We start from the raw sequence: 17,150 nt of genomic DNA, 5'->3' as shown, positions 1-17,150 counted from the left end.
TCAATAATGATATAGTAAACCTCCAGACACTGGACCTAACCCAGTTTGGTTTCACCAAGGGCAGGTCATGCCTACTCAACCTGGTGGACTTCTTTGAGAAGGTTACCAAAGCAATGGATAGGGCAAAATGGTTCACACACTGCCTACATTGAGCTGACCAAGGCATTTGACACTACCCAATTTGTGCATTGTTGATAAACTCAAGAGGTTAGGTACAAACCTGTATGTTACCTGCTAGATAGCTAACTGGCTAACAGAATCCAGGAAGTTAGAATTGGGGAGTCCACCTCTACAAAGAGGGTAGTCACAAGTGGAGTCCCTCAGGCATCAGTCTTTGGACTGCTCCTTTTTTGCATTTACTTCTCTGAAGTCAAGGCCAATGTCATTGGTCTCTGGCTAACTAAATTAGCAGATGTTTGCAAATTAGGAGCTGTCGTTGAATCCCACAAAAACAGAAATGTTCTCCGAGAAGGGCTGACACAGACAAACAACTGCTGTCAGAACTATGGACTAATTAAATGGCAAGAAATGTATAATAGTATCCTTTGGGAAGTCATCCACCTCTGTTAACCATCATATTGACAACGTATACCTCTTAGAAATGACCCAGTAGTCAGGGACTTGGGGACATACATGGAAGTAGGACAGTTTGACTCCAGATGATTCATCCCTGGACAATTCAACCCCAATGCAATTGTATATACTTTCATGTTTAAATTTACATTTATTGTCTATGGGAATAGTTAGTTGACAGTTTGACCCCAATTATATAAAAAAGTTTTTAAAGTTTTATAAAAGCATTTTATTGCTTAATATTTCAGTCATGATTTTTTCATAGAAATTGAATACATTTAACTTTTTTATATGTAAATGTTTATTTATTATTTTTATTTTGTTACAATACATCTCTACTTTAGAAGTAATAAATTGTGCTTTGCATTCCATAATTGTAGTACATACTGATTATTAACTCCGGTTATTATGTCTTTATTTTTTTGTAAGATAGGATTTTTTCATTCCATTACTTGTTTATTTTTCTATTTATGCGGTACATTTTTTATATTTGACTTGTATTTCAGTTTGTAGTGTTAGTCCTGGTATTGGAAGTAGCTTTTTTTTTTTTTTTGAATGTTTCTTTAGTTCTACATGTTGTTTCACCTTTTTTACTTGGGTAATATTTGATCGTTTATCTTCATACTGTTTTAGATCTGTATTTTGGATGTTAATTCTTTCATTATGTGGTCAAAACATCCAGGGTCAAACCGTTCCATACCTGACATACATACCTTTAACCATCAAGTGTCTACAGGAGTGAGGAAATCATTCTATGTTATGCAACTTAGAAACAAAGGTTTGGCATCTAGGCCCAAGAAAGCCATTGTTCCACTGTATTCGGCATTCATCAGAGCTATCATCGATAAAAATACCCCCGTTGGTATTTACCTAACCAGGCATATCCAACAATTGGAGCATCCACAGAGGTTCCTTACTGAAAGAATACAGTGCATAAGTACAATGTCCTATGCAGACCGCCTCAAGGACCTATCCCTGTATTCTGTCTCATAGAGGCTGTTGAGGGGAGATCTATGCCTGGCATACAAGACATTGTCAGACCCCACTCTGATGGACCTTCTGCCTATCCACAAAACAAATGTCACCAGAATTACCCATTCTAAAGACTTAAACCTTGCCTGTGATATAAATTGGACCTTCTGGAGAGGCAGGAATGTATCCCAGAGACTACCCTGTCTATTGAACAGGCTTCCCAGTCATGTCATGTGAAGCAGAGTTCCTCCCCAACCCAATTCAAGTGTAACTTGGGCAATTGGATGGGGAACAGGAAATTCATCCCTGGCTTGGTACCTATGTCTCTAATGGATGCAGGTAACTTGTAAATGATTCATGTCTCAGGCCCCTTCTTGTAAATGTTTCTTCATCTCCCAAGCCCATGGTTACACTCAAGGGTACCAGAACTTGCTAGAGATTTGTGATACATGGCTAGGCTTAAAAAGGCTCTTGTGGTCGTTAGCCTAGTAAACACCTATGAACTTAATTCATGCTTCCTATTGATCTTTCCCTTTGCATTACTTAATTTTAAACTCCTGTCCCCAGGGTCTGAGGTATTGAATTTTGCTAAGCTGTTATATCTTTAACTTAGCAAAAGCTTTTGTTCACCTTAATGGGGAAACACCAAAGGTAGCACCCCCCCCCCATGTTGATGTATGTACTCATCAGTCAGAGGGCTAATGTGAAAGCACTTGCATACATTCTGATCAAAAGCTGTAATAATTCAGATGTTTTTATCTCAGTGTTTGTGTACACATTTATTTATTTATTTTATTTATTTTACATTTGTTAACCGGGCTAGTCCAACTGGATACATGTCCATTTTCAGTGGAGGCCCGAGGAGAAAAGCTCCGCTATCTACTACATGATAACAAAAGTAAATACAAAATACATAAGGCATTTACTGTACAAATACAGAAAAACTCTGCTATCTACTACATGATAACAAAACTAATTACAAAATATATAAGGCATTTACTGTACAAATAGTCAAGGCATTTGAACCACAATAAGAGGATGTAGAGACAAAGGTGAGAGAGGAGATACAGATATTACTGGAGTACTGATCAGCATAGTGAGAGACAGAGAAATAAAATAATTTAAGAGTTAGCTAAAGAGTTTAGAGACAAGTATAGTTCAAAGAAAAGAGAGTAATTCCTAAGTAGGAGTGAGTAGATAAAAAAGAAAATGGAGATGAGGAAGATAAAAGGATACAGGTGATGGGAGGGGGTTAAGATGAGATGGGTTAACATGAGAAGTTTTGTGTAATTTCACTTGAAACACCCTGGTTTGTAAGCGTCTGCTTATCTTAGATTCCTCTGTATTGACTTTAGGCTCTAGTGTATAACAAAAGGGACACACCTAGATGTAAGAAATAAACATTTAGATGTATGCAGATGAGCTTTCTATCGTTGCCCTTCTTCACAGCTCAACCTTCAGCCCTCCACCCCAGTTTAGGCTAGATGTTATTCCTGTCTCATGTTGTTCCACTAATACCACAATCCATTTCCAGCCTAGCACTTTTTAACATTTTTCCTCCATTTATTTCCACCAGTTCCACTGTTTCCTGGGTGAATGGTTTACTGCTGAATGGCTATCCTGAGGAGCCTGCTGATATGTAGTTGTATACATCCCCTATAAGCTTATTAACCTCATTTACTTTGATAGCTTTGCAGCAGGTCATTGTGCCTGTTGATACAGTATTCTTGTAGTATATCTACATTATTCCTATAGTATACCTTCACACCACAGATCTTATGATTTCAGTTATTAATATATATATATATATATATATATATATATATATATATATATATATATATATTTATATATATATATATATATATATATAAATGGTTTACCTCCATAAGGTCATGAGTCTGTTGTACGATGTCCTAAAGTGCAAAAGTACAACAGCAAGATTTGTAAATTTTGAAACACATAAGTGTGAATTCAAATGAGTGGATGCCAGTGTGCATTCGGCATTCTGAGTGGAGATTGCACTACAGTAGGGATTGGGACATGGACCCTTTCCATCACTGTAGTGTGATCTTGGAGTTAGTATATTAAATTAGCAGGGTGTGGGGGGGTGCAGGGGGCTTACCCCCCCTCCCGCATAATGGTGTTTGCAGACATCTGGAAATGTCGGGTGTTTCGAACACATTCGACATTTCCAGATTGTGGGATTCATTGTGTAGCACTTTCACTGTTTTCAGTAGTTGAAAGTGCAGTTTCCGAAGTTCTAAGTCTGATAGTTGAGTCGTCGCATCTTTTATTTACGACCAAATGGAGGTAAACCATATATATATATATATATATATATATATATATATATATATATATATATATATACAGAGACTTGTAAGGCTGTAACTGAAATTGCACTGTCCAAAGAAGTCCCCTGCTCTGGAGAAAACACTTGCATACATTCATAGGTGTGTACTAGGCTAATGGCCCTGGAGCCTTTACAAGCCTAGCCCATAGGATTATCCTGGCATTGTGCCATCCAACCTTAGTTCCCAGTGCCTCTGTCAAGTAGAGCCACTGTAGTGATCCCCAAGATGAATTTTCTGTTTCCCATCCACTCATCAAGAGTTCTCTTGAAGAGGGCCAGTGAGTTGCTCTGTTTAACATGTATGGGAAGTCTGTTCCATAGCATGGGCAGTCTCTGGGTTATGAACCTGTCCCTCCAGCACATTCCGTTGACTGTGGTAATGAGTTTGAGGTCTCTGGGGCATGTGGTGGGCTGGGATTGGGATTTTTTTAGGTGCAGCATTTCTAACAGATCTGGGTCAGACAAGGCTTTGTAAGTCAAGCAGAGATTGCCTCTAAGTAGGTAATATGAGACAGAGAATAGTTGGAGTTTTTTTGAGTCTATCCATATAAGACAAGTGTTTAAGGCCTAGGATTTTCTTTGTGAGGTACTTTTGAGGCCTCCCCAGTTGTTGCAGGTGTCTAGTGAGGTGCATGCCAAATGGGGCATTATACTCAATGACTGGCCTAATGATGGAAGAGTAGAGGGAGACAATTACCTCTTTCTTCCTGGATGCAAAACCCATAGTAATGGGGTGTGCCACATAGAAGGACTTTCTGACCACAGTGGCAATGTGGTGGTCAAAAGAGAAGTTGCTCTCAACCTGTTTTCCCAGATCTCTTATAACGCCTTCTGTGTTCAGTGGGCTACCATTGATGTGGTAATTCATGGGAATTGTTTTTTTTCCAAAGGGATGATGACACATTTTTTGGCATTGAGCTTAAGGCCATGGTTCTGACACCAGTCATTGGTCTCAGTGAGGCCTTTCTGTAGGATGACAACATCACTTGGGGAGTTAATAATAGCTCCCAACTTGCAATTGTCTGCAAACTTTGTCAGCCAGAGTTCATTCGTGTTGGCCTGGACTTGTACATACCAAACAGGAGAGGACCCAGGACCGAACCCTGTGGGACTCAACTCGTGACTGGTCGGCAGTCTAACTTGGAGTCATGTACTTTCACTCTGTGGGTTCTATCTGTGAGCCAGTTTGCAGCCCACCTAGTGATATAGGGGTTGATGCCTAGCTTAGTGAGTTTTTCTATGATTCCTGAGTGGGGAATGGTATCCAAGGCCTTGGCCAGATCGAGGTAGGCTGTATGAACCACCTTGCCTTCATCCACAGCTCTGGTGACTGACTCAAAGAAGTCAACCAAGTTGAACAGGCATTATCTACCCTTCACAAAACAAAACTGTGTGGGATCCAGAGTTTGGAGATTCCCTATAATCCTTGTTTATTAGGTCCATGATGATGCATTCCATAGCTTTGCATATCAGACTCATGCTAATGGGGCAGTAGTTCCCAGGGTCTGTAGTCACTCCTCCTTTGTGGAGAGGGATGACTGTAGCAGTGCGCCATTCAGCAGGGAAAAAGACTGAGATGAGGCTGTGATTGAACAGGGCACACAACTGGGGTGCTAGTTTGCTCTGTAGTTCATGTAGAACACAGCCAGGGATATTGTCAGGTCCCATAGAAGCTGTATTCTTGGCCTTGGACAGTGCTGTTTAACCTGTGCAGCAGTAATACTGGGTGCCTGGCAATCCATTGGTATTGTGATTGGTCCTGGGGGGGGTGGGGGAGACAAAGTTGGCACTAAATCTGTTGGCCAGTATATTGGCAGTATATGTTGCTCAGTATAGAAGGTACCATTGTGCAGTAGCTCAGAGCAAATCTGGGTATTGCCGTGGAGATTCTTTACATAAGTATAGAAGGCCTTACGGTTGTCTTTACTATCTAGTGCAATTCTATTTTCATAGCTAGCTTTAGAGGATTTGATGAGTGATCTTAACTTTTTTGTGGCTGATAAGGGAGTTTTTCCAGTCTTGGGACTTCACCTTATTCTGCATCAGTTTCCTCCTTCTGTTGTAGAGTTTGTTTATGGCAGGGGACCACCAGATTGGCTTCCTTTTTTTGGAGGAGAGCGTCATGGATCTTTTGGGTATGGCAAGATCCATGCATTTGTGTACGTGTTCATACACTGCATTGGTGTATGATTTGGCAGTCATGCAACTATTCTGCATTTGCATGGGTGCTATGAAGTTACCCACCTCTGTTTTTAGCAGCCCAAAGTTAGCTTTGGAGAAGTTTTTCATGGTGCTTACCTTTGCAGCGGGGTGGGTGGGAGGGATATGGATTTCCAAGGTGATTAGTTTGTGGTCAGATCTAACCAGGGAGGAGTTGACTATTGGTGTAGAGCAATGGTCACCCACGTTAGTAATGACCAGATCAAGGATGTTGCTACCTCAAGTGGGGGTAAGAATGAGCTGGTCCAGGGCACTGTAATTGATAAATTCCAGGAAACGTATCTCAAGTGTATTGGTACATGAGTAGTGTTCCCAGTTAATGGAGGGGTAGTTGAAGTCGCCCAGTATGAGAGTGTTAGGTTGGTCTCTAATATTCTCCAGGGTGTTTAGGAACATGGAGTGTGAGTCTTGTGGCATGGTTGGGGACGTATAGCAGACTACGACCTGAATCGCTGTCTTACCCAATGTTAGCTGCACCTGAAGTATATCTGATGCGTTATGTTGGGCTATCATTCTGGAGGTGTCTTGAACCAGGTCTCTGTTACACCCCAAATATCGATGTTCTGCATGTTAAGGAGTGCTTCGAGTGAGTGCATTTTGAGATTTAGACTTCTAGCGTTGAGCAGCATGACCCTCAGATTGCATTTGTTTGTAGCTGTTAAGGTGATAATTTGGTCTTTGGAACACCACCTAAAAATGGCACTATAGTGGTTGCAAGAGCCTTGGCCATTATCTGGATGCCCAGGGGTGACAGATGCAGGCCATCTCTGGCAAGGCATCAAGGTCTGTCAATCATGTCATCTCAGGCAGACAGATACTGGATTCCCTTAGAATGACACCAAAAACTTAGCCAGTTGTTGAAATCAGTCATTTTCTTCTTGTACTGTGGTATCATTCTGGGTGATGGTAGGATGCTTCTCCGGGCTAGGGTCATACCTGCCTGGGCTACATAATCCGAGAGCTCCTCCATGTCTCTTTTCATGTAGTCCAGGAAGGTATGTCACAGGTCTTTCACACCCACATGTACAATGACAGAGTCATATTTGTACCTGTTGTTGAGGGACCTGAGTGTGTGCGTTATGTGGTGGATCCTGGCACCTGACAGGCAACTATTACTTTCTCCTTATTCAGCCGAGTGAGCGGGACATGTGCCTCACTATCGAGTCACCTATCACTAGTGTGTTGGACATGCTGTTTTACCTTAGGGGCTTTGGTTGAGTGGCACACTGTTTGAGAGTTATGTGTCTCGTAATTAGTATCTGATCAAAAGTTGTAATATTTTTTTTTTTGTTTGCATCTGAAGAGTGCTGTGTCATGATTTATTTATATATTTAGATTAGATTAGAATTTGTTACACAAACTTCCAAGGTTACAATGATTTTTATTTGGAAAACAAAAATGTGGTAGAATATGTAATGTTGCACAAGTTATGTGACGGCATCTGCTTCTATACCATTATAACAAGCTAACATAATGTGGAATTCTTGTAGCCTTGAGTTGTGCACAGATCTAGTGACAGCACACTGTGGTGATTTAGGAGAGTTTACTGTATTACAGAATGAGAGAGACGTACGAGGATAAGTGGTAAATGAATGGTGTCAAGAAGTTCATAGAAGAGGTCCAGCTCCATGGTGTAGTGGAATGAATCCCTGACTTTGACCCATGATTAATTAGAAGCTTGCACCGAAGGACAGCAGGGTGTGAGAGGGTAGGAGAAAGTGGTCAATGTCAGCTCCTGCAGGGAGGGAGGTAAGCCAGCCTGCTACAAGATTAACATCTCATGGGGATACAAATGCGCTGCATACAATATTGTAGGCCAGGTTCTGTCAAGCCATATCCACATGGCAGCTTTCATTAATCAGGGGCGAGAACATGAATGCTCAAAGGAGAAGATGGAGTAGACCCTCACATCAACTGTCAGGGGAGAGATTAGGTGAGAAGATGGAAGTACCCATTATGGTTACCTAGAGTCTGATAGTTGAATGAGCAGCATGACCCTCAGATTGCATTTGTTTGTAGCTGTTAAGGTGATAATTTGTTCTTTGGAACACCACCTAAAAATGGCACTATAGTGGTTGCAAGAGCCTTGGCCACTAGAGTATCACTGTACCATGAGCTATTTTCACAGATGTGATGGAGAAGAAATGCTCAGGCATAGGTGACAGAAGAAAGAATATGGGGAAAAGTTCAAAGCAGTAATTAAAGACCAGAAGCATTAGTGTAGAAAAGGATACACGTATAGAACATCTTTTCAGTTGTCCCCATACATCTGACTGGAGGGACATAGGAAAGAAAATATGATAGAAAACACTTTTTCTGAAAATTCATTCACCCAATCGACTAGTGGAAATGGAGTGGCCCAACTCTCAGCTTGAGGAAGTAGATATTTGGGTGAGTCAACAAAAAGTATGATCTGCAGTCAAAATGGAATGCAAAGATAGAACTGTTATGAAAAGTTAAATTTGCCTGGGTCAGTAAGGAGTAGCCAAGATCATGATCACATTTGAATTACCAGTGTTGATAATTAACTTTATCAGCAGAATTAGAAGAAAGTACTAGAGCAGGCCTTTTTGTCAAGTTTGCATCAGACATCAGTGTAGCCGTGCTCTTACCAATGGAAGAGTAATAAGGAGAAATATTTCCAAAAATTGCTATTTGTAGGGTAGGCAGTAGGACTTTAGATTAATTAAGTTTAAGCAGAGGAATGAACCCTTTTCAGACATTTCCCAGTTCTAGAGGCTGTTACAACAAACAATGAGATGACGCACAACATACAAACATTATAAGCATGAAGGTAGATATAACAGAACAATGAAATTACTCACATAATTCTCAAAACTTAAGTATATACAGTAATACACAAATAAAATAATTAGTAATAAAAAAGTGAGATGCATAAATGTATGACTATAAATGACATTGTGTCTGAGTCCCAGACAACAGGTTAGAGCAACAGGCACGAGGGTAAAAAAAGTACTGTATTAGTCATGAGTTTGTGCTTTCAGTTGTTTACTGACTGCACTTCATGCGCTTTCTTTTTTCTGTGTTTACATGGATTAACTGCTTCCATATACATTTGTGATGATATGCCACTCTTTCTTCAGTGAAGATGTAATGAGTATAAATCCCTTACAAATAAAGAAAGAAAACAAAATGACAGTACAGATTAACAAGGGATGTCCTTCAAGAATGCAACTGCAGTCATAACATATGGGTTGTCCTGCCTCAGGCAGCCCTCGGTCAGCCGAATTCCAAAGTCTGGGTCCGGCGTTGGCTGGTGTCGCCTCCTCTCCGACGTCACAACGGCTGGAGTATAAAGGCATCGGCCGACGCCATCTTCTTCAGTCTTTCTTGCCGCGCGGTGCCCGAAGCAGAAGCGGTTCGCAAGTGCCGGTCGGTCAGCTCCTGTGTTTTCAGTACCGAAGACATCTAAAAGCTAAGTACCCCATTGGGGAACATTTATTCTTGCCTCAGCCGATGTCAGAACAAATTGAGAAAGTTAATAATTGTTTGTCTTGTGGTAAACAAATACCTCATAAGGACTTCCATTCTCTCTGCCTTCCCTGCCTGGGCCCAGACCACGACGTCTCGGTCTGTGCTGCCTGTGCCTGCTTTAATAAGCGCACTCTCAGACGCCGGGCAGAATTTGCCGAGGACTTCTTCGGTGAATCTTTTGCGTATATCATGCCGTCGGAACAACCGACAACCCAATCTGCTAAAAAACGCAAGGACCGGGACCGACATCCTCGGCCCGCGTCCACTACCGATGTTTCTCCTAAACCCTCTGCTAGCACTCCGGCTCCTTCAGAAGTGGTAAATCTACCACTCCAGGCCGACGACACAGCGCTAATACGACCTTCAGTCTCGGAGACCTCTCCGGTGCCGGTTATTGATTTTTCCTCCGGAAACCGAAGTTCTGGATCTACCCGACACCATTCCTGTGGACAAGGTAACGCCTCCTGTTTCCATGTCCATCAAGGCCTTTGCACGTGCTAAGGCCACCAGTCAGGCCAAGGCCCATCCTAAACCTGCCCAGGCCCCTTCCTCTGATAAGCAGATCATGTCTCTGGCTGCAGATCTTATTTCCCTTATCAGGGGGTCTCAGCCTCATCCAGACAGGGGTTCTCAGCCACCTGCAGAGAAAAGGCCTAGAACTGAGTAGGCGGACGATCTCTCCTCGGATGAAGCCTCTGGGGATTCTGAGCACTCTGACACTCAAGAAGAACCCTTCCAGGCCTACGAGGACTCTGATGCTGAGGAATCTATTCCCTCTGCCTCCCCTCCAGAGGATTTCTCATTTGGGGAAGTTCTGCATTCCATGAGGGAACATTTTCAATGGCAGGGTCAGGAATTCTCTGACTCCAGGAAAAGGCTTCGTACTTTCCTCAAGCTCCCCCAGCACAGACCTCTGGCTATCCCTCCAGTTATGGATGTTTTGGATGATGTTTTCTCTGACTCCAGTGCCAACCCTGACTCTCTTCCTCCTGCTCCTGTCAAGCCGGACAGATATTATAGGGTCTCTGACACTCACAAGCACCTTTTTAAGGCCCACTCTGTGGATCTAGAAACTATTTCACAGGGCCCCAAGGGAGTGGCTTCCTCCTCTGCCAAAAACCCACTGCCAGCTGACAGAGAAGCAAGGTCCCTGGAGAGATGGGGTAAAAAAGTATACACCTCTACTACCCTAGCCATGAGGTCTCTTAACTGCCTTTTTCACATGTTTCAGTACCAAGATTTTCTCCTGGATGACTTACAGAAAAAGGTAGCCTCTTCTGAGCCTATTGATAAAAAGGCACTGCAGGATCATATACATAACACTCAGCAGGTTAATAACCATTTTCTGCAGTGTGGTTATGATGCACTGGAAACTTCATGTAGGGCAGCTATGACTGGGGCTGTAATACGTAGACATGCTTGGTTGAAGGATCAATCTTTGCCTGACCATGTTAAAGTAAAGTTACTGGATGCACCTTTGGAGAAACAAAAGGTTTTTGGTGCTACTGCACAAGATGTATTGAAATCCATAGAGGAAAAAGCAAAGTCAGTACAGACAGTCAAGGATTTCCTTCAGGTTCAGCCACCCAGATTCAGCAGAAACTGGCCGTCAAAGAATTGGTCCTTCCCTGGCTCTGACAAGTTTCAAAGGGAAAAAGCAGACAAGCCAGGGGTAGAGGACAATACCGAGGATCTTACAGGGGCCACCAATGGCAACCTCCAAATCAAAGAAGTGGCGCAGACAGTTCAGCTGCACCACAGGGACAATCACAATGACTTCACTTTCGTACTGCCTACAAAGTTTCAAAGAGAAGCACCTTTGGACGGAAAATTAGCCTTATTCTCACAAAACTGGCATATCTTAACCAAAGACAATTGGATTCTGGATTTGATAGACAAAGGCTACAGATTCCACTTCCACACATTACCAATAAGACAAGGCATGCCAAACCTGCCACATCATCAAAGGGCAGAGGCACTCTCTCAAGTTTCCAAGCTATTAAGTATAAAAGCAATAGAAAGGGTTCCTCCTCAGGAGCAAGGCCAGGGATTTTATTCAAGACTGTTCCTTGTTCCAAGAAAAGAAAACAAATGGAGACCCATACTGGACTTGTCAAATCTAAACACTTTCCTCATTGTGCCAAAGTTCAAAATGCTGACGTTGCAGCAGCTTCTTCCCATGCTGGGCAAGGGGTCTTGGCTGGTCACTCTGGACCTCAAGGAGGCATACCTGCATGTCCCAATCAGACAAAGCTGCAGAATATACCTCAGATTTCTTGCAGGAACAGAGCATTATCAATTCTCAGCATTGCCGTTTGGCTTGTCTACTGCGCCCAGAGTGTTCACGAAATGCCTGGCATCAGTAGTGGCACACTGCAGACAGCAGGGGATTCAAATATACCCCTACTTGGACGACTGCCTCATACAAGCAGACAACAAACAAACCTTAAAAGGGAATTTGGACTATGTCATGCATCTACTGCAGGCCTTGGGATACACCGTCAACATTCAAAAGTCAAAATTACTACCATCCCAACAGATTACATTCCTAGGAGCCAAACTGGACACGGAAACACAAATGGCCTACCTCACAGAGGAAAAACAGCAGCATTTACCAGAGTACTTCAAAGGCCTAGCAAAGCTTTCCTAGCTGACTGCAAGGAAAATCCTGCAGGCCCTGGGTTTCATGGCATCTTGTATTCTTCTGATACCTTCGGCAAGACTTCATATGAGAAAGCTGCAATGGTATTTAAAAAACTTATGGTCTCAACACAGCAACAGCCTAGAGGACATAATCCCACTTATTCCATGCCTGCAGAAGGAATTTCTATGGTGGGCTCAAGCCAGTCAACTAAACAAAGGCATGTCTTTCAACAGACCTCAAGCAGGCCAAATGATCACAACAGACGCCTCAGACCATGGATGGGGGGCGCACATGGAGGGCAGATGCATTCAAGGTCTATGGACGCCAAAGGAAAAACATCTGCACATAAACCAAAAGGAGATGTTGGCAGTGATACATGCCATTGAGACTTTCGAAAAATCACTACAAGAAGGACATTTGCTAATAAGGACAGACAACACCACTGTCATGTGGTACATAAACAAGCAGGGAGGCACTCATTCTTATCCCCTCTGCAGACTAACAATGCTTCTCTGGGAAAAATCCCTGAGCCTGAAGATACACTTACAATCCCAGTTTGTACCAGGCAAGGACAATGTACTGGCGGACAATCTGAGCAGAAATTTCATGGATCCACACGAATGGATGTTGCACCCTCACATTTTCTCTCAACTGACAAGGACATGGGGAATACCGGACGTAGATCTTTTTGGTTCCCACCTAAATCATCACCTGGAAAAGTTCTGCACAAGGACTCACCACCCTCTAGCTTGGAAAACAGATGCTGTCTCCTTCAGCTGGAATTCTCTAAAAATTTATGCATTCCCTCCTCTGCCTGTGCTGACCAAGGTGATACTGAAAAAGGCAGAACAACCAACAGGCATCTTGATAGTTCCAGACTGGCCAAGGCAACACTGGTACCCACTGCTATTGACCATAACTCGGACCAAACCATGGCCTCTGACCCTATGGCCCCTGCTCCTAATGCAACACAATTACAGGACTGTACATCAAGACCTGAAAACATTGCATCTAACAGCCTGGAGACTTCCATGACTTCAACACCTAACTCTCTTTCCAAATCTGTTCAAGAGATCTTGCTGGAAGCACGCAGACCTTCCACCAGAAAAACCTATTCAGCCAAGTGGAAAAGATTCAGCATCTGGAATGCCAAAAAGGGTCAGGACACAGAACTACTGAGTATTCCTCAGATATTGGAATACTTGGCAGAACTGTTTCATACTGGACTCTCATACTCCTCAATAAAGATTCATGCCTCAGCAATCTCAGCAAAATACAACTGTGACCCTCCAGTGTTTTCGCATCCTCTGCTAAGACAGTTTTTAAGAGGGATAAAGAATATCAAACCTCCCAGAAAACAGCCAGTACCTGCATGGGGCCTCAACTATGTGTTGGAAAAACTAACTCTTCCTCCCTTTGAGCCAGCAGCATCCTCAGAAATGCAATTTCTTTCATGGAAGACGGCCTTCTTATTGGCAGTCACTTCTGCAAGAAGAGTTTTGGAGATACAGGCACTCATGGCAGTGCCCCCCTTCCTCATTTTTCATCAAGACAAAGTCTCCCTAAGAACCAATCCAACATTCATGCCAAAAGTTATTTCCAGGGTGTCTCTAAATCAAGCTATTCATCTGCCCACATTCTTCCCCAATCCTCAAAATAGGGGGGAAAAACTACTGCATACTTTGGACATACACAGACAACTACGCTACTACTTGGACAGAACTAAGGCCACCAGAAAGTCTGACCAGCTGTTTGTAGCTTATGCTGCTGGAGTACAAGGAAAGGCAATCTCCAAACAAACAATTTCAAAATGGATTGGACATTGCATCAGATTTTGCTATTCTTTTCATGGAAAAGGTGTGCCAGCCAATATTAGGCCACACTCCACCAGAGCTATAGCCACTTCCACAGCTTTCCTAAGAGGAGTGGCAACAAAGGACATTTTAGAGGCTGCTACATGGAGCTCCGTGCATACATTTACCAAGCACTACCACCTGCCATTATACTCCAGATCCCGAGCAGGCTTTGCTTCGGCAGTCCTGCAGGGGATTATAGCTACACCATCCTTATCATAGTTCCATCCACCCCCAGCTTGGCTATGGTATTCAACCCATATGTTATGACTGCAGTTGCATTCTTGAAGGACATAGTACAGTTTTGTACCTACCATAAATGTAGATGTCCGATAGATATGCAACTGCAGTCAGATTTTCCCACCCTCCTACCCCTCTGTATCCTTCTTTTTGGGTCCCTACCCCTCTTCCCTTCAGCTGGGGGTATCTCCTATGGTGTATCTGTTTATTACTGTTGTGCATGCTTGGGATTATTTTTTATCCATTTACAAAATTTAGCCTTCCTAAGTGGGCACCTGACATCTGGGGCAAGAAACACTGAAGAAGATGGCGTCGGCCGATGCCTTTATATGCCAGCTGTTGTGACGTTGGAGAGGAGGTGACACCAGCCGACGCCGGACCCAGACTTTGGAATTCGGCCGACCGAGGGCTGCCTGAGGCAGGACAACCCATATGTTATGACTGCAGTTGCATATCTATCAGACATCTACATTTATGGTAGGTACAAAACTGTACTTTTCTGTTTCTAAGTTAGAAGTAGATGTACAAAGAGCCAGCTTTGTGATGGTGTGCCTATGTTGATCAAGTACTTAGAAACCCTTCCAATGTTGTATGACATAATTTCCCTTCAGAAAACCTACCAGGTAAGTATCCCTTATAAGGACATAAAGGAAAACATAATGTGAGCCAGTGGAGTGTTGCTAACCACTTCTAATTTCCAGTTCAGCTTCATCTACAGTTCAAATGCTTAGTGATGGTATGCCTATATGGGTAAGTTCTTTGTATCCTCTCTGGTTCATACAATGTCATTGCTGTTGTAAAAATACCAGTATACCACCCATTTCTAGGGAGTTAAAAAAACAATTGAATCAGTATGAATTTGCTGATATAAATATACCTTGTAAATATACCTTGTAGTGCAGCAAACATTGCTGATGGTATTGTATCTGCACTCTTATTGTCTATATACTGTACATTTTGAAAAACAAAAAAAGGCATCTATGGTGTCAATTAAAATTTACTGCCACTAGGTATGATAATTTAAGGAGAAGGATCATTTTCTGCTGATATGCCACACATTACCATACTTTAAAACACTGCTTGCAAGGCAAAAGTTTACTTGCTTATACCAGTCATCAATGCCTCAATGTGCAAGTTTCTGGTCCTTGCACACCACAGTGATCATTTAAATCCTTCCAGTTTAAATTCTTTACCTTGTTGTTCTGAAACAAAAAAAGGGGAAATGTGTATTGTTTTGCAACTACTGTGGAGGTCCTTTAGGTCACAGGGTCACATTTTGGCTGAACAAGAGTAATGCAGATTACTTTTCCAGTTCTGCACTCCATCAATGTGTAGCAACCATACCTTGCAGTGTGCTCATTGCTGGCAAGTATTAATCTACTGGGCAGTTCATAGAGTTGTGTTTCCAGCTTTCAAGCCATAATAAAAGACTACTGGAAGACTAAAATTCATGTTGGTGTTTCCAAAAGGTGGATAGACTGATGAGTAGTGCAGTCATAAACTCAAGCAATCTGAGGGCCTCATTCATGCAGCACCCAGAGACCATCATCTTCACAACCATCTGCATAGCACCAACAGTGTCCTTTTCATAGGTAGTCAGATTCCTCCATCTTCCCCAATGGCCACACTTCTTTCAGTATGATTCAATGGACAAAATGACACTGTGGTGTGTGTGTGCATCAGTGGAAATAAAACTGATCCCTAAGCTGTGCACCGATGAACATTTTCCAACACTGTCATGCCATGTATGTGGGCTTCCCATCACCCTTGCCAGACTTCTTTAAAAACACTACAAGCAGACGAGTAGGAACCGCTACACATGAACTGTTGTTATGTCTAAGAATACTGACCCGGCTCACCTTTGCTCCCTGCCCTGCTTCAGCTATTGAGAGATCCCCAGATGCGTACTTAGACACTGATGATGGAGGCTGACAGTGTTCTTAAATACTGGATGTGGTGAGTAGAGGGAGGGTGCCTCCAGCTCTGCTTAGCAAATCATGCTGCAGTCCTTCATCAGTAGTTTTCTGAAGTGGTGTTTGTGTGCCTAAACCAAAAAGAAAAATGAGGTTATCAAAAAATACATTTTCAACTTAATCTGTATATTTGATTGTCCTAACATAAGTATTGTAATTGAATGAAGAAGAAATTGTGAAGAACATTTGCAACCTGTGAATTGCAGTAAATAGTAATGTGAGGCAATGTTTCCCAACAAAATTACATCACTATCACTGTTGGAAGAATGAGCAATGTAACAGTTGTATACACCCCTACTGCTGTCACCAAAAAAAAAAGTAATACATAAGATTGCAGAACAGGCAATTTATTGGATGGTGCAGTGGTGCAGCGGTAGTGTTTGCCACCTCACAGCAAGAGATTCTCTGCTTTGATTCTTGCCTGAGTGCCTTTTGGGCAGAGTCTGCATGTCCTCCCTGCGTTCATATGGATTTTCTTTGGGGACTCCAGTTTCCTTCCATGTTACAAAGACATGCGTCTGGAGCATTTCTCCCTGGGCCTCTGCTGAAAATTGGCTTTGTTCCAAGTTGGACTTTCCTGGCAAACAAATAATAAATAAAAAAATAAGTGTTGATAAAGTAAGTCACTGGTATGGAATGACTGAAGTGAAACGTATAAACGTATAATGCTACCCAAGATCACCAGCTTTTGATGCAGTAAAAAAGTTTTTTTTTTTTTTTTATTGTAATGCTTTCATGGATGTTGGCAGTTTTCTATTATTTCTTGCTAGCTTTGACTTTTGTAGGTATAGGGCTGATCATTCTCTGGTCACCAGGTTCCTCTG

Source organism: Protopterus annectens, chromosome 1.part2, assembly GCF_019279795.1.
Source record: "Protopterus annectens isolate FY-2018-M chromosome 1.part2, PAN1.0, whole genome shotgun sequence".
Classification (NCBI taxonomy): domain Eukaryota; kingdom Metazoa; phylum Chordata; order Ceratodontiformes; family Protopteridae; genus Protopterus; species Protopterus annectens.
Note: the sequence above shows the minus strand (reverse complement) of the source record.